Genomic DNA, 14,234 nt, shown 5'->3' on the forward strand with positions numbered 1-14,234 from the left:
AATGTTAGTTCACCTTTCATATGAGTTTCAAGGTAAATAGCTATCATGGGTTAGCTTAGGGTTGTCCGTAGTCTTAAGCATCGTGTGACGTCTAGGGATACTTTTAGGATGTTACAAACTTGGTATCAGAGCCTAAGGTTTTAAAGTATCCTAAGGAGTCGGACAAGCCATTTTATGTAGAGTCTTGATCATAAATGTAATGTGTGACATATTTATGAGCAAGAGGCTATGGAACGAGGTAGGAATCATCATTTTTTCATGATCTATCTACTTACAATGAACAACAGCATCCTTGATTAGCATCAAGATAGGATCCAAAACTTATTTCCCATTCATCTCCGTACCAAGAGATGACTTCACCACCTCTTGTACAATCACAACTCCTTTCTCTGAGCCAAGAGATAAAGCCAAAAATTTACCAAACGGTGAATATCCTTCACCAAACCTCACTTCTCCTTATCAACATGAAATATGATCCTCATGGAAAACCTACTAAGATCATCAGCAACCACGTTAGTTTTACCTGGGTGACAAAGGAGACTCATGCCATAATCTTTAAGCAACTCAAGCCATCTCATTTGCTTGAGATTCAACTACTTCTGGGTAAACACATACTGCAAGATCTTATGATCAAAATAAATGTCAACAAGAGCTCCATACCAATAATGGTACCAAATCTTTACAGAAAAAACTACAACCAATAATTCTAAGTCATGTGTTGGGTAATTCTGCTCATGGACCTTCAACTATCTAGAAGCACATGCCACCACCTAACTATGTTGCATCAGAATACAACCTATTTCCACATAAGATGCATCACAATAGACCATGAAGCCATCAGTACCCTCAGGAAGGTTCAACACAAGAGCAGAAGTCAAATTATCCTTTAACTTATTAAAGCTACCCTCGCAAGCCTCGAACCATAGGAACTTTACCTTCTTCTAAGTCAACTTAGTCAACAGAGTACCAATAGATGAGAAACTCTCAATAGACCTCCTATAATATCTAGATAAACCCAAGAAGCTCCAAATATCCGTTGGAGTCATGGGTCTAGGTCGCTTCTTAACCATCGCAACTTTTTGTGGATCCATCATGATCCCTTCAGCAGAAATAACATGATCTAGAAAACTGATAGCATTCAATCAAAACTCACACTTTGAAAAAATAGCATATAAACATTGATCTATAAGGGTCTATAATATTATATGGAGGTGATTGGTATGATCCACCTAACTCTTAGAGTACACCAGAATATCATATATTAATACTATGATGATCAAGTCTAGAAACTAACTAAATACCTGGTTCATGAGATTCATAAATGTCGTCAAGGAGTTGGTAAATGCAAAAGACATAACCAAGAACTCAAAATGGCCATATCAGGTATGGAAAGTAGTCTTAGGGATATCCACCTCCCTAATCATTAACTGGTGATAACCCGATCGGAGATAAATCTTAGAGAAATAATTAGCACCATGAAGATGATCAAATAGGTCATCAATCCTAAAAAGAGGATACTTATTCTTCACGGTTACTTTATTTAACTTGTGGTAGTCTACACACATTCAAAGAGACCCATCCATTTTATGCACGAAAAACACAAGATCAAGAAAGTCCTTCAACTAGTCCTTAAGTTCTTTCAACTCAGCTGGAGCCATTCTATAGTGATGTATAGTGATAGGACGAGTATCCAAAAGAAGATTGATCCCAAAATAAATCTCCCTATTGAAAGAAACACTAGGAATATCATCGGGAAACACTTCAAGAACTTATAGAACCTAGGGACAAACTAAGATGAAGGACCCTCCAAATTAGAATCTTTAACTCGGACCAAGTTATAGAGACACCCCTTGGAAATCAACTTCTGGGCTCTATGATAAGAAATGAACCTTCTCTTAGGCACTAAGGAACTGCTTTCCCACTCAATCACCGATTCATTCAAAAATTTGAAAATGATTATACGGGTTTGAAAGTTTAAAGAGGCATAACATGAATGCAACTAATCCATCCCCAAGATAATGTTAAAATTAACCATATCCAATTCTATCAAGTCTACCAAGGTATCCCTACCACAGATAGATGTCACGCAACCCCTATAAACTCTTCTACCAACCATAAAATCACCCATTGGGGTGGTCATAGAAAGGGATCTAGAATATACTAAGGACTAAACCAAAAATAAATAGCTACATATGGGGTCATACAAGAAACCGTAGACTTCGAATCAATTAGACCTTCTATATACCTCCAATAATAACTAGATAAAGCTAAGAAGCTCTAAATATCTATTGGATTCATGGGCATAGGCCACTTATTAACCATCACAAATTTTGTGGTTCCATCATAACCTCTTTACTAGAAATAACATGATCCAAAAAAGTGATAGCATTCAACCAGAACTCACACTTTGAAAATATGTCATACAAATATTGATTTATAAGGGTTTATAAAACTATATGGAGGTGATTGGTATAATCTGCCTAACTTTTAGAATACACCAGAATATCATCAATAAATACCATGATGAACAAGTCCAGAAACTAACTAAATACCTGATTCATGAGATCCATAAAAGCCATCAGGCAATTGGTAAACCCAAAAGACATAACCAAGAACTCAAAATGGTCATAATAGGTATGGAAAGTAGTATTAGGGATATCCACCTCCCTAATCATTAACTGCTAATAACCCGATTGGATATATATCTTAGAGAAATACTTAGCACCATGAAGATGAACAAATAGGTCATCAATCCTAGGAAGAGGATACTTATTCCTCACTATCACTTAATTTAACTTGTGTTAGTCTATACACATTCAAAGAGACCCATCCTTCTTAATCATGAAGAGCATAGGACCACCTTATGGGGAAACACTAGAATGAATAAAACCCTTATCAAGAAGGTCTTTCAACTAGTTCTTAAGTTCTTTCAACTCATATAGAGTCATTTTATAGGGAGGGATAAAGATAGGATGAGTATCTAGAAAAAGATTGATCCCAAAATCACTCTCATTAATGGGAGGAACACCAGGAATATCATCAGGGAACACTTTGAGAAACTCATAGAACACAAAGACAGATTATAATAAAGGACCCTCTAAAATAGAATCTTTAACTTGGACCAAGTTATTGAGACACCCTTTGAAAATCAACTTTCGGTCTCTAAGATAAGAAATGAACCTTTCCTTAGGCACTAAGTAACTACCTTCCCACTCTATCACCGATTCATTCAAAAAATTTAAACTAACCATATGAGTTTGAAAGTCTAAAGAGGCATAGAATGAGTACAACTAATTCATCCCCAAGATAATATAAAAAATGACCATATCCATTTCTATCAAGTCTACAAAGGTCTCCCTACCGCAGATAGATATCATACAACCCCTGTAAACTATTCTAGCAACCACAGAATCACCCACTAGGGTGCACATAAAAAATGGATCTGTAATATACTTGGGACTAAACCAAATATGAATAGCTACATATGGGGTCATATAAGAAATCATAGACCCCAAATCAAGCAGACAATAGACATTACAAGAAAATAGTTGTAACATACCAGTGATAACATTCGGAGATGCCTTGGATTCCTAGTGAGTGGCAAGAGCATAAAGGCGATTTCAACTAGTGTCAGAGCCAAAAGTAGCACCTTTTGTGTAGGAGTTAAAGATGTGGCAATCAGAGCCTTATCAGTCCTAGTAACAACCCTAATTGAGGTATAATCCCACTATATGTGGCCTAATTGCCTATACTTAAATCACTTTTTTCTCTCCTCCTCATAAAATCAATGATGCACCTACCCATAAAATCAGCAAGGGCAATAAGATAGGGTTGATGGAGCTCCACTAGCCTAACACTGCCCACCCCATGTCGTGGGACAATTACTGTTCTAAAAACAAAAATCACCGGATAGCTTATGATACAGAGCACGAACCATAGAATAAGAACCAAAATTTCTCAATTTTTTTCTTCAACATTTACCATCTCTACTACTCTGCTGCTTACTTTCACCCTGATTTGAATACCAAAACTTCTTACTCTACCTTTCCCCCATCTCATCTTGCTTCTTCTTTTAATCCTTGACCTATTTCATATACACCCAAGTTGAGAGATATACATATAATTGTTCAATAAGGCAACCTTGTTTTTAAAAATTAGATCACAGGACAACCTAGAGGCAATTTTCCTCATTTAAGTCCTCATGCTAGATACTAGCTCAGGAGCATAACTGGAAAACTAGTGAAATTTTAGGGCATACTTTTTCACAGTCATCCTTCTCTGTTTCAGATTCATAAACTTCTCTGCTTTAGCCTCTCTCAACTCCTGAGGAAAGAAATGATCCTAAAAGGCACCCAAAAACTCATCCCATTATGCCAACTCCATATCATCACCCCTAGACTGATCCCACTTCTCATACCATCGATATGTCACATCCTTCATCTAGCATACAACAAACTTAACACCCAAAGAATTAGAAGTATGCATAAATCAGAAGATCTTCTCCATCTCATCTATGAATCCTTGAGGATCCTTCTCAACCTTAGAGCCAATGAAAGTCGAAGTACTTAACCTCATAAACTAGAAAACTTTAGTGACCTCAGAATATGGAGCAATAAAAGTGACACACTCAGTCAGAGAGGTCACCAACTTGGTAAGAAAATAGATCAACAAACAAAACTCAACATTAGATAGATCAGCCTGAGGTATCTGAGGAGGGCTAGAGGGAACCGATGGAACTCCACGAAGGCAATCAAGAAGTGGACCCCTATATCAGGTCTGAACTCTATAAGTAGGATGATTTGTATCCATATTGTCCCAAAGAGGGATTGAAGAGTTTCCTTGAACATCAAATCTTCTTGGAGAAATGATTTGAAATACGAACAAGTAGGTAAAAGTAAAGATTCAAGACCTTAGACTCTACAACCCAAAAATAAAATAACAAGAAAAGAAAATATTCCTAAATGTCTTGTAGCCTCTCCCTTATAAGTGTGGTGCGCTACACATTCATAAAAGATACTTTACTTGACATAGTTTTGTGGACACCCAATGACACCAAACCCAAGCTCTGATACCAACTTTGTCACAACCCCAAAATAGGGTCTAGTCATGATGGGTATTTCAAGTCCATCAAGTAATGAAGATTGCCCCTTTTGCCTAGATAAATAGAATATAACACTCCTAAAAGCGGATGAAATCTAAACATATAACAAGATAGAAAGGTAATAAACTCAAAGACAACTAAGAATTTCAACAACAATACATAATCTATAGTAATATCCATAAAGCCTCTACTAATTTAAAAATAATCTAAGTCGAGACATGTCCCTAACCCTAATAATGACAATGATAATGTTAACTCTTTAATTCTAGTTTATAGAAGGAAATTGATGAAATAACCAAGTCTTACAGGGAATGAAAGCTCACTACTTTACCATAAACGATTGATGAACTGAGACAATCCACCTAACACTGTATAGGAAAAGTAGAATTTCTTTCAAACCCTATATTGCATGGGGATATAATGTTTAGAGATGGTTAGTTGGTTGAGCACTAGAATGTAACTCAACAATACAGATAAAGTTATGACAATTAAAAATCTCATTCAACTCAATGTATATGTTCACATATATGTATATATATATATATAGGTATATATACTTATAAAATATGCTAGGATAGGGAATAAGGCTTAGCGTGCATTTTGAAAATCTTAACATGGTCTATATAGCATAACCATCATAATAAGGCACCCACAAGATATATGGGTCCAGCTCTCCCCCAGCAGAAATAGCCCAGTGCATGTAGTCACACAAACTAGAAGATACATAGAGGACTCGAACCTCTCAGCATATATCAATGGTGACTTAAGCACCTAGTTGTTTAATATGGGGAACTCAAATTTTGAAATTATATAATAAGGGAGATTTGCATCACTCGGTCATTTAGATCCCCATATTGGCAACTGCGGTTTTTAGTATTGGTCCTTCAAAACTGCTACTTTTATGTCCCAACTACACATCTCTCTTTTAAGCCTAATTAAAACACATTTTACATATTTTCATTCATTAAAACACTCCTAAAGGCATACACTGTTAGCACCATCATACCAACTACACCTGCAAAGTAACATCATCATGCCATTACAATTACATTAACTTGGAGAAAATAACTCCCTTTGTTTATTAATACAAGGTGGGGGAATACCAACTCCCTTTGTTATAATGACACCCTAAAAGGGTTTTAAGTTGTGGGTCATGATTTAGGGAATAGGGAAAATGTCCAAAATGACCATAATTAAAAGCTAAAAATTTATTACTAATGAATAGAAGTCACCTTATGACTTATAAGAACACGTTACGACTCATCACCAAGAGTCACAGTTATGACAGTATCTAAAAGAACCTTCTCTGGGGACCCAATGATTCATACCATATGACTTTTCAAGTGAACCTATGACTCGTAGGATCCAAGTTATAGTAGAGACATAAACACTTGAAGCAAACACTGGTTTGGCTACAGATAGGACCATACTACTCATTTTAAGTCTTTATGACTTGTAACCACTAGTCATAGTCAAGGCAATAACATCAATCTAGTACATTAGTGTGGCTACGATCGGGTCCTTAAGACCCACAATGACATGTTAGGACTCACAAGGAGAGTCTTATACTGGGCAATGGTTTCAAAACTCAAAGAAATTTCAAGGACCAAATGTTAGGGTGTTTCAGTCTTATGGTTCAAAGTTTTTTAATGACTTTTAGTTGGCAGGTTTGACCAAATAGTTATATCTATAGGGATAAACATTTAGGAATCACCTATATGAGAGTGAAGTAGAAGTTGCTTCAAGGAGAATGGTAGTAAAGGCCTATTCTCTAAGCTCTCAAGAAACCAGGTTGTGTTCATAGTTAAACCATCAAAATCATATCATAAATGGTAAAATACTAGTTATGTTACTTATGTTGTCTAGATGTATATTAAATTTTGACGATTTAAAGATATCAAATCTATCAATTGATTGAGTGCATCCGATGCAAGTTCACTACAGAAACATCAAAGAAAAACCTACTTATTTAGATTAAACTAGTATTTGCTTGTAAATCACACACTTGTTTGTATATTTTTTTATAAAATAGTCATTTCTCATTCGTGTGGGGGATTGTTAGATTTTTAAAGGTGTGAATGAAAAATGAATAGGTATTTTTTTAAAAAGACACAAAGAGAAAGGATGCAATTTGAATAGGCACTTTTTTTTGCTTGGATGGTTACTACCTTTCCAATTAGTTGTGACTTTTTTGAAGATTTGTACATTTTTCAAAGAGTTGTACCTTAATGAAGGTGGTGCATAAAACACCCTAAATCTTGGACTCTTACAAATTTTCCTTTGGTTTTGGACTTACTAGGCTTGGTATGACTTAAGGGTACCAATCAAACCCTTGAATATGAGTTAGAGGGAATCTTGGTGGTTCACTTGTACCCTAGGCAGTATATTTGGTATAGCTACTGCCCAAGATATTACTCATCATGGAATGGGTTGTATAGAAAGATACAATTAGAGCAAGGCAAGTCGTATGGTGCTTATTTGAGTTGTCTTGTGGAATCTACCCAATGTACGGTTGGTGGGTATATTTTGGTGTACCACTCATACCCTTAGGTATGAGTTGGGGAGGTGTGAGTCATATAGAAACTAGTAGGTAGTGTCCTAGCATGGTCTTAGGTGCGAGTTGGGGTACTAATGAGGGGTGAATTTACCACTCAATTTTACTCCATATTTATGTACATTACTATGTTTTGAATGAATAAGTGAGATATAATTGTGATTAAATGCACTAATATCAATAGTTTTACAGGTACAAATGTGAGGAGATAAAAAGATGTGGCTCGGAGCTACAAAAGGAACAAAAGGTAGCAAAAAAATGAAGTTGAAGACCTGGAACACAGTATGGCCTCAAATATCATGATCACAGTCGGAAGACCATGATCACAGTAGTCAAGTAGGTTAAAGTTCCTTGATCACATGGTATTTTCTGCGATCGCTATACCATAATCACAGAAAAGCTTTCGCAATCGCGGGCTAGCGGGATTTTAGCCAAAGGGTGAAATTGTAAATTCATGAAGTTGTCCCAAATTTGCCCAACCAAGGAAGACTCAAACCCAAATTCAAAATGAACTATCATACATCTTACACACTACTCATCCTTATTTTATGGTTTTTACAATTTCGTGGAGCTTGGAGCCTAAATTTGTACTAATTTGAGTTAAGATCTAATTAGAGGAACTTTGAAGAGTGTATTTGACATCTTATTTTGAAGATTCATTGGATCTTAAAGTGTGGTTTGCCCTATCTTTAATTTATTTAATGAATAACTTTGATGGATGTTTTGGTTTGTTTGTGTTTATTATGTCTATGATTTTCTAAATCTACCTCTTGGGGTTATTTTTTAATAGGGTGCAAGTGTGTGGTTGTGATGTATTTGTGTTTATTTTAGTTTGTTGATGATGTGTTCTATTATTTCTTGATTAAATTGGTTGGGATTTGTGGGTGAAAGCATGAAATGTCCAAATGGGTTTGATGGATGAAAATCCCAAGCTCTTGAAAGCTCAAAACCATCCTTGAAAAAGGGGTTTTGGGTGAACTTTAGGAACCCACCTCATCCTTGAAAGAGGGATATGGGAACCAAAGCAATAGTAGATAATTTATAGGTATGTCTTTCCAATTTTCCACTATCGTATTCATAAAGGTGATTAAGAGGTTGACTATACCATGGGTACTATCCTAGAAATTGGGGTACCTAATTTAAGGTAGTGGGTTGCTTTAAATTGAAACACTTGTTAGGTACTCGAAAGAGTCAATGAGTGACATTGTTGAGGTTTTGTTGAAAAACTAACCTCAAGAATTTTCAACCTAGCCTACCACATCATCAGCAATTAGAATTTGCATCAAATCTTCACAAATACATGCTTAAGTTGCCCCTAGGAAAGCATTACCCCAAGATCCATTCTTAATTGATTACCCTCTAATTGATTTTAGCCTTAAATTAGTCTCTTAGAAGCCCAAGAATTGCTTTCACACTAAACAATATTGAAAACCCCCAAACCACTTTGTACCATAGGTTTGAATTTAGTTAGTAATTCTCATTCCGATCCTACTTAATCACCACTCACATTGTTCCCTATGGATTTAACCCTGAATCCTAGTAGGGTAAATATATTGATGACGACTGCCTGAACCTAAATATATTGACCCCCATGCCCACTTTTCTAAATGAGCTTGATATTGAAAACCCCTCTGTGATTTCCCAACCAACCAAACCAAACATAAGAGATGATGGTAAAAAGGAAGAAATAGTACTAAAGTTAGAAGAAGAAGCCAAGCAAATCCCTTATAAAGACTCTAGTCCATTTCAGGGTGAGGATACGAAAATAGAGATAACTCCAGACTTGGGGGAAAGACATCATTCTAACCACTTCTCAACATTAAGCTCTGTGGAGTTGATGACAATCAATCTACCCGAGAAAATGTTGAATGAGGCTAAGAATGAATTATTTCCCTATATCCTAGAGTTTGTCTCTCCAAAAGGGTATGCTAAGACCCTAATGTTGAAGGCCAAGAATCTTGAAGATCGATGTCCATTTAGTGGCCTTCTAATGTTATTAACATTACCCAAGGATCCCATTCAAAACTTTAACATAAACTTGCATAAAAGGTTCAAGTCTTCAAAGTGGAGTGATCGAGCATGCATCACAGCCCCATTACGTTTTCCCCAAGAGCCTCAAATATTGAATGAACAAAATAAGGGCAGAAAGTTAAAATCCTCTAAGTGGAGACATAAATAAGGATTGAAGAAACATCGGGCTGCGACGTTAAATCAAACGCTTGATGGGAGGCAACCCATTATTTTCATGATTAAATTAATTATTTTGAATAAGTCATAAAAATCTAATTCTTTGCAGGCAATTAAGGCAAGTTGGAAGCCCAAAAAATGGAAAATAAAGTTTGGAATTGTAGCATCCATGCAGAAAAATAGGGCAAAACAGAGAAGCAGATGGCCTCAGATACCGCAATCGCACCAATTAGGCCGCGATCGCACTTCTCTGTCCATCTTTCAACATGGTTATGAATGTGGTTACAGGGAGCCCTTTAAACCTTTTTATTATTTTAAATTATGTAATGAGTTCACTATAAGTCTTATAGTTAGAGGTCCTACCCTACCCCTGTATGTACCTATTGGTTTGCAATACTTGCACTTAGTTGATGTGAAGCATGGGAATTTGGTGAAGTCGATTGTTTTCATTTTTATTTCTTTTAATAATAATGTTGGATGACCCTTTCCCTATTATAGATTCAGTGACATCATTCTTAAGGAAAAAACAGCATGTATAGGTTTTGAGAAATAGATGCAGGGGAATTCTGAGTACTCGTGGCATCAAGGTCATAAATGCAAGGAAAGTTTGTGTACCTATGGCATTGTAAAATTGGGTTCACATTCTATACCTATGGAAAAACCTGAGTAGCCATATGGTGGGCTATATGAAAGACAAATATGAGACTAAAGCTTGGGTAGTTTCCATGTTTAGAAAATCAAGTGGGGTGCTAATACAAAACAAACAACCCCCTCCGTCTAAAAATTTTCAAAAATTAAGGGCATGGACATGAATGATCATGTAACAAAACTTTTTCTCTTTTTTTGACTCTACAAATTTTGGTTTGTTAATATTGGTAGATACTCCTATTTTTGTCTCTACTAAGAGGGGCAATTGCGCCTCCTTGGCAAGTTCGCATGCCATGTGTGGTGAGTTAATTTGTCTATATATTATGTATAACTTGTGACATCTATAACAAGCCCCATTAGTCTTTCAAAGATAATTTTGATTGTATTTGGTTGGAGAAATGATCTTAGTCCATCTTTGTAACATTAGAAGTCCACATAGACTAAAAAGCCTACCCATGCATAAATGTAATCCCTAGTTACACTCTTTGAGCCTTTGAACCTTCCTTTAGCAAACACATTACAAGCCGTGAACCATTTTTTTTATCACTCTTATGAGCCATACCCTCCTTGAACTTTAAAATAAAATTTGAGGCTAAAATACCAAGTTGGGGGTGGGAAGATTGATGGAAGTAAGTGCAGGGCTATGAAGTTGTTAGTAAAATGACTAAGTGCCTAAGTACTGAAAACAACATACTAGAAGAAGCAATGGTTCGACAAAGGAAAGAATTACATAAAAATTGCAAGGAAAAGAAATAGAAGAAAATGGGTGAACAATGGAAGCAAAAAAGTAGGCATATAAAAAGAGAGAAGATAAAAGGGAGTGGCCCATAGTCTAAAAGGTAGATTAAATAGTATGATGTAGATGTTAAAAGAAGGGTGTAGTTGTGTTGTTCCCAAATGATGTCCTACCCTAATCCAAACCTACATTACAAGCTCAAAAAGTACCCTGAGATCTCCAACCATTTACTTTCTTTATAGTGTCGATTGAAAATAGAGGCAAGCCTATGGTATGACACTTGTTAACATAGAGAGTTCCTTTATGAGGGAGAGAGTTTTTGCACTTAAATTCCTTGTTGCATATGTGGTAGCTTGGTGTGTCAAAATTTCTCTTGTAAAGAGGCATGTGAATAATTTGAGGCGGATGATTTTGTCACCTCCCAAGATATGAGGCAAAAGGAGTATAGCTTGGTGTTGGTCAAGAGTGAGTCACTTCTATAGTATTGATTGTTGTTGATTGGTTTCTTTTTGAAGTCTTTTACATCCTTGATTATTGCTTTTATGTTAAGTAATGTCGGGAGAATAGCTTTCCCTATGTTTAAAGAGCTACTTATGGTAGTAACTAAGCATGAAGTCATTATGATCATTGGGTCATCTAATTGGGCATAAATGTGCATTGTCTCATGGTTACAGGTAGTGTTTCTTGAGGACAAGCAAGGCTTTAAGTTGGAGTATTGATGAGGGGTGAATTTACCACTTAATTATACTCCACATTTATGTATATTACCATGTTTTGAATGAATAAGTGAGACATACTTGTGATTGAATACACTAATATCCATATTTTTGCAGGCACAAAGGTGAGGAGATAAAAAGATGTGGATTAGAGCTACAAAAGGAACAAAAGGATGCAAAAAAAGTGCAGTTGAAAACCTAGAATGCAATATGTCCTCAGGTATCGCGATCATGATTGGAAGAACACAATCGCGGAAAGTCAAGCAGGTCAAAGTGCCTTGATCAAATGGCATTACCCGTGGTTGCTGTATTACGGTCGCAGCAAAGCTTCCACGATCACAACCTAGTGGGATTTCAGCCAAAGGGAAAAATTGTAAATGCATGAAGTTGTTCTAAATTCTCCCAGCAAAAGAAGACTCAAACCCTAATAGAAAAGGAACCATCATACATCTTACACACTACTTATCCTTATTTTAGGGTTTTTGCAATTTCTTGGAGCTTGGAGCCTAACTTTGTACTAATTTGAGTTAAGATCTAATTAGAGAAACTCCAAAGAGTGTATTTGGCATCTTCCATTGAAGATTCATTGGAGCTTAAAGTGTGGTTTGCCCTATCTTTAATTTATTTAATGAATAACTTTGATGAAATTTTTTGTTTGTTTGTGTTTATTATGTCTATGATTTGCTAAATCTGCCTCTAGGGGTTATGTTTAAGTAGGGTTCAAGTGTGTGGTTTGTGATATATTTGTGTATATTTTAGTTTGTTGATGATGGGTTCTATTATAGCTTGATTAAATTGGTTGGAATTTATGGGTGAAAGCCCCAAATGCCCAAATGGGTTTGATAGATGAAAATCCCAAGATCTTAAGAGCTCAAACCATCCTTAAAAGAAGGGTTTTGGGTGAACTTTAGGAACCCGCCTCATCTATAAAAGAGGGATGTGGGAACCAACATAGTAGTATACAATTTATGGGTATGTCTTGCCAATTTTCCACTATCTTAAACATAAAGGTAATTAGGAGGTTGACTATACCATGGGTACCATCCTAGATGCCCAATTGAGGTAGTGGATGGCTTTAAACTAACACACTCATTAGGTAATCGATAGAGTCAATGAGTGACATCTTTGAGGTTTTGTTGAAAAACTATCCTCAAGGACTTTTAACCTAGCCTAACACATCATCAATAATTAGAATTTGCATTGAATCTTCATGAATCCATGCTTAACTTGCCCCTAAGCAAGCATAACCCCAAGATCCATTCCTAATTGATTACCCTCTAATTGATTTTAGCCTTCAATTAGTCTCTTAGAAGCCCAAGAATTTCTTTCACACTCAACAAGATTGAAAACCCACAAACAACTTTGTACCATAGGTTTTAATTTAGTTAGTACTCTCATTCCAAACCTACTCAATCATCACTCACATTGTTCCCTGTGGATTTGACCCTGACTAATAGTTGGGTAAATATATTAACGACGACCACATTTCACCTAAATTGATGTTTAAGTTGAGCATTATCAGGTACCACTCATACCCTAAGGTACGAATGGTAAAGGTGAGTCGTACCCCTGGACGTGACTTGATTTTAATTTTAAGTTAAAGGTAGTCTAGACATTTCCTACTTCAAATACCCTTATGTCATCACATTATATAACCCTAGGTGGCCTTCCATAACACTTTTTAAAGGATTAAAACACTTTAAATATCCTCTCAAACTCACTATTGAAAGATTGGAGGCTAGGGTTTCTCGTGTGTTTTTCAAAGGGCTTAAAGGCTGAGATTTCTTCTGTGAATCTCCATTATAAGGTATGTAATCCTACCCTTATTTCTAGTTCAAACTAAAGTCATGTGTATTGTTTGTTAAATATTTATTTATGAATCATAAATGGTGGAGTTTGAAATAAATATTGAGGGTCATGATGCATATTATTTGGTACTGGTTTAAACTATGTTCTTACTTATTTTTGGTAATGGTTTACATATATGGCTACTCATTGGTTAACAAATGGGTCATAATTAAACCTAATTATGATGGTTTATATTTTGGTTTTGGTCTTGGTAAAGGTGTGCCCTCAATGTCTTTGATAAAATGCCTAAAAGAATGTTTTTACTCCAATGTTGGACTTTCATTAGAATTCTTGCATGATATAATTTAATAATGGAACCCTAAATAGTTTTTGATGCTTTTTCATAGTTCAATTGGTTTAAAAGATATAAATAGTTTAAATGTTTGGCATGGTCCAAAATGGTTTGGAATGGTTTAAAGGGTAAGGTTTTAGTGGTCATGATTG

The sequence above is a fragment of the Capsicum annuum genome, unplaced genomic scaffold (assembly GCF_002878395.1).
Source record: "Capsicum annuum cultivar UCD-10X-F1 unplaced genomic scaffold, UCD10Xv1.1 ctg2933, whole genome shotgun sequence".
Lineage (NCBI taxonomy): Eukaryota > Viridiplantae > Streptophyta > Magnoliopsida > Solanales > Solanaceae > Capsicum > Capsicum annuum.